This window comes from Manacus vitellinus, unplaced genomic scaffold, assembly GCF_001715985.3.
Source record: "Manacus vitellinus isolate BGI_N305 unplaced genomic scaffold, ASM171598v3 scaffold_72_pilon, whole genome shotgun sequence".
In the NCBI taxonomy this organism is placed as follows: Eukaryota; Metazoa; Chordata; class Aves; order Passeriformes; family Pipridae; genus Manacus; species Manacus vitellinus.
Genome location: NW_021940764.1, coordinates 1,066,452 through 1,078,457, shown reverse-complemented (window position 1 = coordinate 1,078,457; position 12,006 = coordinate 1,066,452).

Sequence of the window (12,006 nt, the reverse complement as noted above, 5' to 3'; positions counted from 1 at the left end):
CCTCTCCTCCCAGCACGACTTCCAAGCAAACTGCCCCACTGCCCAGCTCCTCGTGGTGGAGAGCAGGAGGATTTTTTTCCCCTTTCCCACCACACTTTGCAGGTCCAGCTCCCTGTGTTTAGGCTTTGCTGTCCTAAAAAAAAAGAGAGCATCACGACTTTCCCTTCAGCCATGCAAGGCACTGGTAGCATCAAGAAGGTCTCCACTTCCATTACCACTTTGCCCCAAACTGCAGCTCTCCCAGAGCCTGGAAATGCTTGGAGCCATCAGCAGAGCCATCAGCTCCTTCAGTTCTCAGTCAGTGCAGCAGCAGCTCCTGAAAGCACCATCTTGCCCTTGGGAAGTGCCTGAATTCCTTCATCCACCCATCCATCCATCCCTCCATCCCTCCCTCCATCCCTCCATCCTCCCACTCCCCACCCAAGGGCTCCTGTTCCAGCCCAGTTCCTCAGTTAAATACCCTCCTTATGTGCCTCCATTTAATCCAGGGTTTAACCTGGGCAAAGCACAGCCCTGCAGCCCCCTGGATTCAGGATGTCCAGGGATTTCAAGGGAAAGTGTGGTTTTGTCTGAAAATTTTATAGAAAGGGGCATTTCCTTCAAATCAAGGGGTTTTTTTGTGTAGAAATCTGAGTTCAGGAGAGCTGGGAGCTGATGAGTAGCTGCAAGTCAGAGAGAGAGGAAGGTCCCCAAAACTGTCTGGGGTCATGGCCCACAGCAGGAAAAGAGGGAGCCAAAATCCTCTTCCAGTGATTTTTCATTGTTATAAGGATGAAGCATGAAGAGACAGCCCCAACTGAGTGAGCAGGGACTGGTCACCCCTGCCCAGGGGTGAGATTTCACCCCAAGGATGCCAACAAGCTCCACATCCCCATGTTATTTCTCTTCTTTACCACAAAAGTCTAAAACAAATAAAACCTTGAGGAAGAGAAAAAAGAGAAACAAACAAAAAAAACCCACCAAAACACACACAAAAAACCCACAAAACATTTTCTCCAGTGTGGAGCAGCACATTTTACAAGTGGCTTTTCCAGCCCTCCCTGCTCACCATCAATTAGCAATTACACCATTAAAGCTTCATTTAAAATCTGGCTTGCTTTTAAAAGCGGCCAGAGTGCATTTTCTCCTCTCACTTTGATTAGAAAATAAATACTCCAGGCCATGGAGCTGTTAGGGATGACATTTGGAGTAATCCTGAGTGATTTACCTGTCAAAAGCCCCTCGAGCTGTCTGGACGTGGCTTTGGGGAGCGTTTGGAGCTGAGGAAAGGGAAGGCAGCAGCCTCACACCCGCTAATTTGCCATCATTCACTGCAGATACACACACTGCTCTGGGGCAGTGGCACAGATCAACGGGAAAGTGCAGGAAGCTCGGCCAAATTGCAAAGAAATTGTGCTCTTTTGTAGAGGAAAATTGAGGGAAAATTCCCCCCCGTTTGTCCACAATGGCCAGGATTGTGCTGAAGCTGTTTTGCTGCTCCCAAGACTCACCTGAAGAACTCACTTGAAACACTCTCCTGCTTCTCATCTTCACTTATTCCTTTTCTCCCTCTCCATCCTGCTGACACAGCCAAGCTTAAGAGCAGCAAAGTCCTGCAGGCAGCAAAGCTTTTCCCTTCCTCTTGCTGTCTTCAATTTGCGTGGGAATCAAAGCAGAGTGAGTTGGGTGGATTTATGTGCTCTTGTTAAATTTGCAAGATCAGGGGGGTTGATGATTTTTAGGCTTTTTTGGTGCCTGGGCCCTTATTCCTTTTCAATTCCAGTCCTCTCCTTTTCCTCACTGGATGGGGTCAGCTGTCCTGGGATGGGAGGAGGTGGTTGGTTAAAGCAAAGGCAGCAGAGGAGGATCAAGATGATGCCAAAAAGTTTTCCAATTCAATAAGACTTCACCCAAATAGGAATTGGCTGTTTCTCTGCCATCTTGTTCTTGCAAGGCACCAAACACAGCTTTATGCTCTGTCTTACTGGTTAAACTGGGCAGAGAGGGAGAATGAAACCTGTAAACACCCCAGACTAAAATCCTGAACAGATGTTAGAGATCAGCACTAATATTCAGGACCCCAGCACACCCAATTCAGCTGTTTAACCCCTAAATATTGCCAAGATCTGCTCCCCCACGAACCTCAAGTGTGGTTTGGGGATGGAGAAGGTTTCTGGGGAGTTTGGAACGGGCAGTGCCACAATCCTCCGGGTTTTAATGGTACAAGAAATACTGGAACTTCTCCTTCCCATTTGGCAAAACCTTGTCAACCTGCAAATTAATCATCTGTTTGTGCATTTTCAGCGTCGCTGCTGCTGCCCGAGACATCGACAGTTAATTGGGGGGGAAATAAAGGTTTAATCTTTGTTACAAAAAGGGCCTGAAGTGTATTATTGGTGAGGAAATAACGTCGCCTAAAACGCCGCCGGCTCTGCCTGGGAAGCCAGCGGTGCGTGCGGGCATCCCTCCCTCTAGTGACTAAATGCTGGATGTACAATCCCTTCCCAGGTTTGGGAAGACGAAAGAGCTTAAATCGGAGCCCTGACATTCCCACCGTGCCCAGGGAATGAACAAGGATCAGCGAATCGTGGCAGATCGTGGGCTGGAGAAGAGGGGGGGATGCTGCAGAAACACCCCAGAGGTCTCCTCTGTGCTGATATTGCTCGTGGAGCACCTTGTTTCCAACCCCAGGTGGTTATTGTTACTATCACTTATATTATTATTATTATTATTATCATTATAAGATTATATACAAATAAATCTATTTTAGAACCTGGTCCATTCATTCAGGCCCCCTCCAGCCCCCACCCCAGCAGTGATGGCCACCCACCCATCACTCCCTCCCTACTTAACCATCCCTCCTTAACCCCTCCTTTCTTTCCAGCCTCACCTGAATTTATGGCATTTTTCCCCCCTTCTTGCAAGCTCCAGCCCAAACTTTAATCCCACATTGCAAGCCCCTGAGGCAGCAGTGCTTTCCCTCTTGTTCCTCTTATCTGTGGTGTTTCTTTGCTTTACAGCAACACAAATAAAGCCTCTTATCTTATTTGCAGCTACACGGGGACTGTGATCCAGAGCCAGCCCTGTCTGGATTAATCCTCATCTGCTTTCTGACAAACACACATTTTTTATTCACTCAGTATCGATCTCCCATCTGGTGTTGATGGCAACCTGTGGGTTAAGGGCTCAGAGCTCTGAGTCTGCAGGTGCAAATAAAACAGCAGGACACTGCAAACACACCTGGATCCGTGTCCAGAATCCCTCCTCCAGCCCTCGAGGAATTGCTTTAGGAGACCACAATGACGACTGCTGGATCCTGTGCAGGTGGGAAATCATGGCTGAGCCACAAATTAGAGTTAAATATTTCCTTGGATGCTTTCTCAGACCTCCCCTGCCACAGCCCTGGGCCGTTCCCTGGCTCCTGTCACTGCTCACATAGAGCAGAGACTGGGGGGTGATGAAGGAGCTGAGGGTGTGGCTCTGCTTCCCTCCAGCTCTACCCCACTCCTGGACCACCATGCCCAGCATCCCCTCCTCGTTTGCAACCCTCCCTGCAACACTGGTACCCCCATTTGTGTGCTCGGGGGTGGAAGGAGAAGCCAACCCCCCCCAGAACAGCCCAGCTCACCGAGGCATCTCAGCACCAGGACAAACAGCTCCAGTGCTCCACCCCGTTTCATCCCTGTGCTCCTGCCACGATCCCACTCTTTCCATGGCCACAGCCGAGTCCCTGCAGTTCACATGACATTTTCTTGTACTTTGCACTTGTTTGAGTTGAACAATTTACTAAAAATCAAGATATATGAACGTCTACCGCCTGTGCTTCAACGCCTAATTTAGCAATTCTATCAAAAATGTAATTAAGTTTGTCTAGCATGATGTATTCTTAATAAACCTGAGCTGCTGGTGGATCTGTTATCCTCCTGGTGTTTATAGCTATTAATATTTGCCCAGCAAATTCTCTGGGATTTGAAAGGAGATTCACATAAACCTGTATATATTATCTAATTAATAAACAGTACTAATACACAAGTAGAAGCAAATGAGCAGTGCCCAGTGTTTGCAGTTCTCAGATAATTAATTCTGCCACCAGCCCCTTCGGTGGGAGCATCAGCTCCACAGTGGGGATGTCAGCAGGGAGGCCCCAGCTTGGTCCTCAAGCCAAGAAAGGGTGGAAATTCATAGAAACATGGAATATCCTGAGTTGGAAAGGACCCACAAAAATCATCCAGTCCAACCCCTGGCCCTGCCCTACCCCAATAATCCCACCCTGTCCCTGAGAGTTGTCCAAACCCTCCTTGGGGCCGTGCCCACTGCCCTGGGAGCCTCCAGTAAGAGCTGCCCTGGTGTCCCAGACCAAAGTTCCTGTGGGCCATGGGAACATCCCAAGCAGATGTTGCTGGAGGAAGAGAAGAGGGAGGATGTCCCCAGCCAAGCCCCTGCTGGCTCTGTCTCTCACCCTGAGGCTCTTGGGGACTCACCTGAGCCACCATCACCTCTGGCAGCCTCGTCCTGCCCATCTCCTGCTCCAGGGTGACACCTCCTGTTGGGACCACGAGCGTTGCTTGCCTTGCTCTTCTCTCTGCTGGATTCAAACACTCTTTAATAGTCTTATTTCCCCTGTGGAGATAATTAAGCACCACAATTAAATTATTAAAGTTCCCCTCTTTTTGTGGCACAAACCGCCTTTGCCCCAAGCACTATTTGGAAGAGCAGCATGGAACCTAATTTCCTGTAGATGTGTGGGGTTTTATTTCCTATAGATGTGTGGGGTTTAATTTCCTATAGGTGTGTGGGGTTTAATTTCCTACAGATGGGTGTGTTTTCTGTCCCATATCCCTCATGGGGCCATGATCCCAGCCTGGATTCTTTTGTCTTCTCCTGTGCCATCGCACACCCAGAACATTCAGGTCCCTCCCTCTGTTACCCCACAAAAAATTGCCCTTGAGCACCTGCAGAGCTGCAGCAGCCAGGAGAAGTTCACCAGCTCCTTCAGAGATCTGCTTCCAGAGAAATCAAACCCATTGATGGCTGAAAGGCTCTTGCCTATGCAAATCATTAGCTCAATAATACATTAAAATAAATGTCAGCCTTAGGTCACTGCGTACAGGGAGAGGAGATGACACGAGCCATTTGCCCCCATCACCTCTGCCTGAGTCTTATCACACCTTTTGAATATCTCCAGAGAAGAGCTTAAAAGAAAGGCAGGGATGGCTGAAAATATGAATCAAGGCAGGGATGACTGAAAATTTAAATCAAATTAACATTTGTTTTGACGGCAAGTTGACATTTCAGCAGGATGAAAACGGGCAAAAAGAATAAAAATCCAATAACAAATGACAGGAGGAAAGTCCTGGCTTTTCAGAAGTTATTTTATAGTTCTTTTGAGTTCAGAGCCCACATTTTCTGCAGAAAATCCCCACCTCCATCAAGGTGCTTGCAGGTACTCCGTTCCCCTCCCTCGTTCAACATCTCTCTTTCACAGTGAGGCAGGGGAAAGAAAAATTCCCTGCTTGTTTCTTTTTTTAGAACAAGTAAACCTATGACAAGCAGTCAAAGGCTGGACTTGAGGTCTTTTCCAGCCTCAGAGATCCTGTGATGCTGTGAGCTCCTCCACAAACAGAGCCCAATTCCCTCATTTTTCTATTCTGCCCCAAAACCCCCAAAGAGACGTTCCACAGCTCCTCTGGATCTGTCAGAGGACTCCCTTCTCTCCTCCTGGAAGCCATTCCGTGCCATTCCACACTCTGATGCATTTAAAGGTGCATTTATAGCACAAAGTAGATGTTTATAATTTCTAATGGTGTTCCAATTACGGGCTGGGAAAGCGGCTGGAATTGAGCCTGTCTTGGTTATTTATGGGCAGAGTAATCCCAACCCAGTAGACACCTCTCAGGAAGAAAGCTCCCATTTTTCACCTGGGCACCGAAAGCAATACTTCATGCTAATAGAGTCTGTTATCAGAGGGAAATAAGCCTGCACAGCCACCTCACCAGCTCCCTGGAGACCAGCATCCAAAAGCACAGCCATCCAGAGGTCTGGATCAGGAAGCAACAGGCTGCTTAAAATTCTGGGACGCACAAAGAAAGTAAATTACTAGACTGGGAGGAGGAGGAGGAGGGATTTTCACCTCCCTCCAGTAGGTGGAGGAGAATGGGACAAAATCTTCATCCTTCCCATACCAAAAACATCCCTTCTCTTCCCTTGTGTCCCGTGGAGTATTGGGATATTTGGAGGTTGGTTCACACCTTTGTGACACCTCAGTTTAATCCAGCCCTTTCCATCTGTTTCTCCAAGAGGAACTTGACCTCCCACAGCAGGGACAAGAGATGTTCAGCCCACTTGGACTAAGGACACAGTGTAGGTGACACACAGGACCCCCAAAACTGAGGGCCCACCTGGCTGCCCCTTCCTTGCTGAAAAGCCTCTAACAGTGAATAACAGAATGGTTTGGGCTGGAAAGGACATTAAAGACCAACCAGTTCCACCCCCTGCCATGGGCAGGGACACCTTCCACTACCCCAGGTTGCTCCAAGCCCCGTCCAAACTGACCTTGGACACTTCCAGGGATCCAGGGGCAGCCAGAGAAATTTCAGTCCCTCACCACCCACACAGGGAAGAATTTCTTCCTAATATCCAATCTAACATTCCTTCCCTCGATTTGAGGGATAAACACAATATGCATAAAAAATACCATTTTGGCTCATTAGGGCCCACTAGGAGCAAGATTCTTCAATAAACCCTGTGCACTCTCCTCCAATATCTCCCCCTGAGGGTTCCTGCAAGGCTGGGAGAAGAGCAGCAGTGGTGGGACAGTCGTATTCCTCTCAATCTTGATGACCTTGATTTTGCATGACAAGCCACATACTTAATTAATTAGAGAAAAAAAACCCTCCGTTCCTTCTAAAAGGCCATTATTTTAATTCTGACAGGTAATTACAGGAGAAGAAATGATAAATCTTCCCGAACACTGTTTGTCTTTAAGAGAGGCGTTAATTATGGATGTTTTAAAGCTGAGGCTGGTGGAGCTGGAGCTGTGTCAAGGGATGAAGAAGTGCTCAGGACCACCTTGAGCGTCACTGCCTGTTGGGCAGCTCCAGCTCTGCATTTCTGCCCAGCTGGAGGAGATCCAAAGCAGGAGAGAGGGATTGAAACAGCTAAATAAAATTCATTAGGGAAACTCATAACAGCACAACAGACTTGGCCTGGGGAACACATTGCCATCATCTATCACCTGGCAGCATTCAAAAAGGGGATCACCATTTTATGCAGATAATAAGAAAATCCAGAGTTATAGCAAAGAGGGTGGAAAAAAGAGAGAGAAACCAAAATATTCTGTGAAGAGTGGAAAGAAGAGCCTGATTTCTCATGCATTTATGTGCTCAGCCCCTTAAATGTGCATCCCACAGTAATTCCAGCTCCTCTTCATGTTCTCCAGAGGAAGAGGAAACCCCCATGACTTCCAAACTCACCATCTAATGGTCAAGTACTGCCCACTTGCCTCTTGGACAAGGCAATAATTTGGGTCTCTCTTCTTTGTCCAACCAACATTCTCCACAAAGCTGCAGTATCTCCATCTGTCCATCTGTGGATGGAGACAAGACACTGCTGTGCTTGTTCCCCTCATCTCAGGGGTGGCCAAACTGCCAGCAAAGACAGTGCTTTTTTGAGCTGCCATGGCCAAGTTATCACTTGCTTATCACACCAAGGTGATTTTCACTTTGGTAGGTGAGAAACCCAAGTCACCACAGCACCAGGGTCAGCCAGAAAAGTGTTTTGACTCAGCCCTGGCATGGAAATTGCAGCTTTGGTGAGCCCAGGTTGGCCTCGCTTCTGGTCATGAACCAAACTCAAAGTCAACATGTAGGTAATGTGAAGGTGTCCAATTAAACAGCCATCAGCCTTCTGTGAGGCACATTTACATGGCCTGTTCCTGGAAGTGTCCAAGGCCAGGTTGGAAAGGGCTTGGAGCAGCCTGGGATAGTGGAAGGTGTCCCTGCAGGGGGTGGGACTGGCTGGGCTTTAATATCCCTTCCAACCCAAACCATTCTATGCCTTGGAAAGCCTCCTCCTGTACCACTGCCCTTCCTGAAATACATAAAATCCAAATCTTTGGTTCCTCTTTCAGCTTTGCAGTTTCCACACTGCAGGGAACAGGCTCATCCCCTCCACGTGTTGCTCCAAGGAGCATCCCCGTGCCAGGACTTCCCGGGAGGAAAGTGCACCCTCTGCTCCCACCCCGTGGGAAGAGCCCTCCCCGCATCCCAGCCCAGCAGCAGGACGGAGCAGCAGCTGGTGGGATGTGGGAACAGCCCCTCGGGGATGTTCCAGCCCAGGAGAGGATTCTCTGACTCCCGACCTTTGGGCTTTGAGCGATTCCCTGCCTGGCTGCAGGGATAAGGGAAGGCAACCCGTACATCTGTAGGAGTCATTAGCAGGGCAATTAACACTCGCTCAGCTTGGAACCATCATTAAGAGGGCGACTTACAAAGACCAGCAATAAATCAAGCCGAGTTGAGGATTCTCTGACTCCCGACCTTTGGGCTTTGAGCGATTCCCTGCCTGGTTGCAGGGATAAGGGAAGGCAGCCCGTACATCTGTAGGAGTCATTAGCAGGGCAATTAACACTCGCTCAGCTTGGAACGATCATTAAGAGGGCGACTTACAAAGACCAGCAATAAATCAAGCCGAGTTGACGTGACATTAAAACCAGCGCCCACCCGCAGAGGGGACCTGACAGAGCCCTCCATGGGGCCGCTCCTGCTTTTCCCATCCTGCCCATAAAGCTCGGATTAAACAGAAGGATTGAGGCATCGTCCGTGCTGGAGGTGGGGCCCTGAGTGCTCCGGGGAGCGCTGGCACAGGGATCAAGGATGCACATGGCACGAAACCTCAGTGCTCAGCCCCTTCCCTGAGCTGCTGCTCAGCCCCTCTGCACACTCACGCAGTTCCACTCCACAGAGGGTTTTTCCGTGGTTACAAGTACTGGGTTCTGATTTTTCCTGGAAAGCCAAGCTCCCCATCTCCTCGGAGGGGAGGCTGCTGCCCTCCAGCCCCACCAGCCTCCATATACCCTGTGGCACTGCAGGATTCCACACTTTTGTCTTCAAGATTTCCCTGCCAAAGGGCAGACCCAGCATTAAGACATCACAGGAAAATCCAAAATTCACTGCGAGCCACCACGAGGGTTTTCCAGATGCCCAAGATAAGCCCATCCTGGGTACCAAAAATGTAACCCCAGGAACATATCCTGCCCTCGCAGATATTATCACACCCACGGATGCACTGCCCAGGGAAGCAGCCCTGGATGATTGTACCAAACCATAATCACACCAGAGTCACTTTATTGCTCCTTGAACAGCCTCAGACAGAGACAAAGAATAAATCCAAATTATTAAACATCTTAATCACTCCTTGTCACCGAGCACAAAGAGATGAGGTCTTGAGCACCACCTGTGGTGGAGCCACACCAGAAACCACACTGTGGGGCTGAGCAAGGGGCTGAGCAATGTTCACCTCTGCCCTGGACATTTGACCACCACCCAGGGTGATTACACCAAGCCTTTGAGGCTTTGAGTGGGGTTTTTGATCCCCACTTCACTTGAGGTTTCCATCCCAGTGCCTTCCTCCACCACGAGGAGCAGGGGACAGTAAGTGCTCCTCTCCTGTGCAGGGACGATGGAGAGATAGGAGTGCTGGAGTCTGTGAGCTGGTGAGACACATTGCTATGGAAACAGGAGCACCACACACTTGAGACAGACCTGGAGGAGAAGCCAAACAGAGCTGAGAGATGCAGAAGAACAGGAGAGTTGCTCTAACCCTTTCCAGCTGGGTGCAGGCACCACATGTCCCCCGAGGCTGAGGAGTGAGAACATCCAAGAAGAGAGAAAGCAGAGATAGGTGAGGCAGGTCAGCTCTGCTGGGAGGCTCCTCCCTGCTCAGGAGGGACAGATGGAGTCAGGACCACCTGCAGCTCCCTCTGTGTGACTTCACTGGGTGAGAAACCAGCCTTGAAGCCAACAAGTCCCCACCTTACCCTTCATTCCTCCTGCCACAGGTTCACAGGCACATCCAGTGTTCAATCATTGAGACCTTCTCAGCACCACAGGCCACTCCATCCCCCCCTTTCCCAACAAAGTCATGTGGGAATGAAGCACCTCAAACCATTCCAGCTCCACAGGAAAACCTGCCTTTTCCTTAAGATGCTTCCTCACATGTTGAACCTCCCTGCTCGAAGCACCAGCCTCGTTTCTCACCCAATTCCCTCTCAGCCACCATTTCCCTCTTGTACTTTTATTCCCCTGCATGTTTAGCTCTTCCAGAGATATTCCATTTGAAAAAAAAGCCACCTCACAGTCTTCTTTTTGAGGAGCTGAACAACACAAATTCTTTTTCCCCTCAACCAGACACTTTTTTCCTCTTCACCCATCACAAAAAATAAAATGTGAAGGGATCTATCCTGCCTCCCAGTGCTTAATTAGCAGTGTTTTTTCTCCCCATTTGCACAGAAATTGCTCCCACAAGTGTTTCAGGGCTTCCAAAAGCGACAGTTTTATCACTTAGTCATTGAAGGTTTTCAAATCCCTCAATTAGCCACAATTCACAGCAGTTTGAGGAAGCCGAAGAGCATCGGCAACTTCTGTAACATTCGACACAGAAGCATCTTCTAAGTGTCTCTTTTATGTGGCTTTGCCCATAATTATGGCAGGGAGATAAAGTTCTGTAATTTATTTCCACTAATACAGCGAGGCAGCAATTGATGTTTTTTTATGAGGGTGAATATGTCTGTGGGATGTACTAATGTTTATAGGCCGGTAAATTTGATTTATATGGAATAATCAGCACTGCTATCGGTAAAGGCCCAGAGAGCTAATATGATTTGCATTGATGAGATTAATATCAATTTAAAGCTTCCAGGTTTGCAGAGCACAGCTGACTCCTGATTCCTCCCGGCTCCCACCCCGGCAGGTTAAGGGGATTTTGCTTTGCAGGCAGTGAGCTGGTGTTTGACCCCAAAAACCTGACAGATCTTGAGGGATTTGGTTGTTCTCTCTGGTCTGAGCCGCAGAAATGACAGGTTTACTCCTGCAGGAGGAGTTGCTGGCTCTGCTCAGCCCTTGCTCCCTTCGTTTAAGGACATGCAGTGTCACAGAGGGGCAAAGGATGGACACGTGTGCCGGGGTGTAGGGCAGCAGCAGCCTCTGGATGTGTCTGCTCGCCCCTCCGAGCCAGGAGGAAGGGGTACGAGGGACTTTCTGCCTGCAGAAACTCGGGATCACGGCGGTGTTTCAGTGCCCTCTTGTGCCAAAGCACCGACGGTGTTTGAATGCCTTTCTTGTGCCCAAGCACCAAGGGTTGACAGAGGAGCTAAACCCGGGGAGATGCTTGTGCCAAGGTCTCCTGAGTGGTTTTGGAAAGAGGGGAGAAAGTTTTTGTTTGATCCTGATCTCTGAAGAGGTAAAACCTCTTAAAAATTAGGCTGAATGCTTTAACTACCGAGTGCTGTGGATCTCAAGGGAGGTCACCCATGGCTGGGAAATAAGGGGTGACTTGGGGTGACTTGGTGCCCGTGGAGTACAGGGGGAGGTCCCTCACCTGCACCTGAGACACCGAGGCTACAGGTTTTCTTTCCTGGGGGAAAGAGCTGGTTTTCCCTTGCAGGAGCCAAGTGCCCGAAATTGCGAGTTCACCTCCGAAAATTATATGTGGGTGAAGATTCCTCCCAGACAAGAGGGGCCAGGACAGAAAGGTCTTGCTGCCCACGGTGTACCAGGGTAACCCATCACCTGCACCTGAGATCCCAAAGCTATGGGCTTGCTTTCCTGGGGGGAGCTTGGCATCTACTCACCCTCCACTCTGCTGAGAGACCTCCACCAGCAGTCACAGAGTCACAGAGTGCTCTGGGTTGGGACAGAGCTTAAAGCTCATCCAATTCCACCCCCCTGCCCCTAGCGCACGCGCGCCACTTCCACGCAGGATTGTCCAAGCCGTCACTGGCCTTGGACACTTCCAGGGATCCAGGGGCAG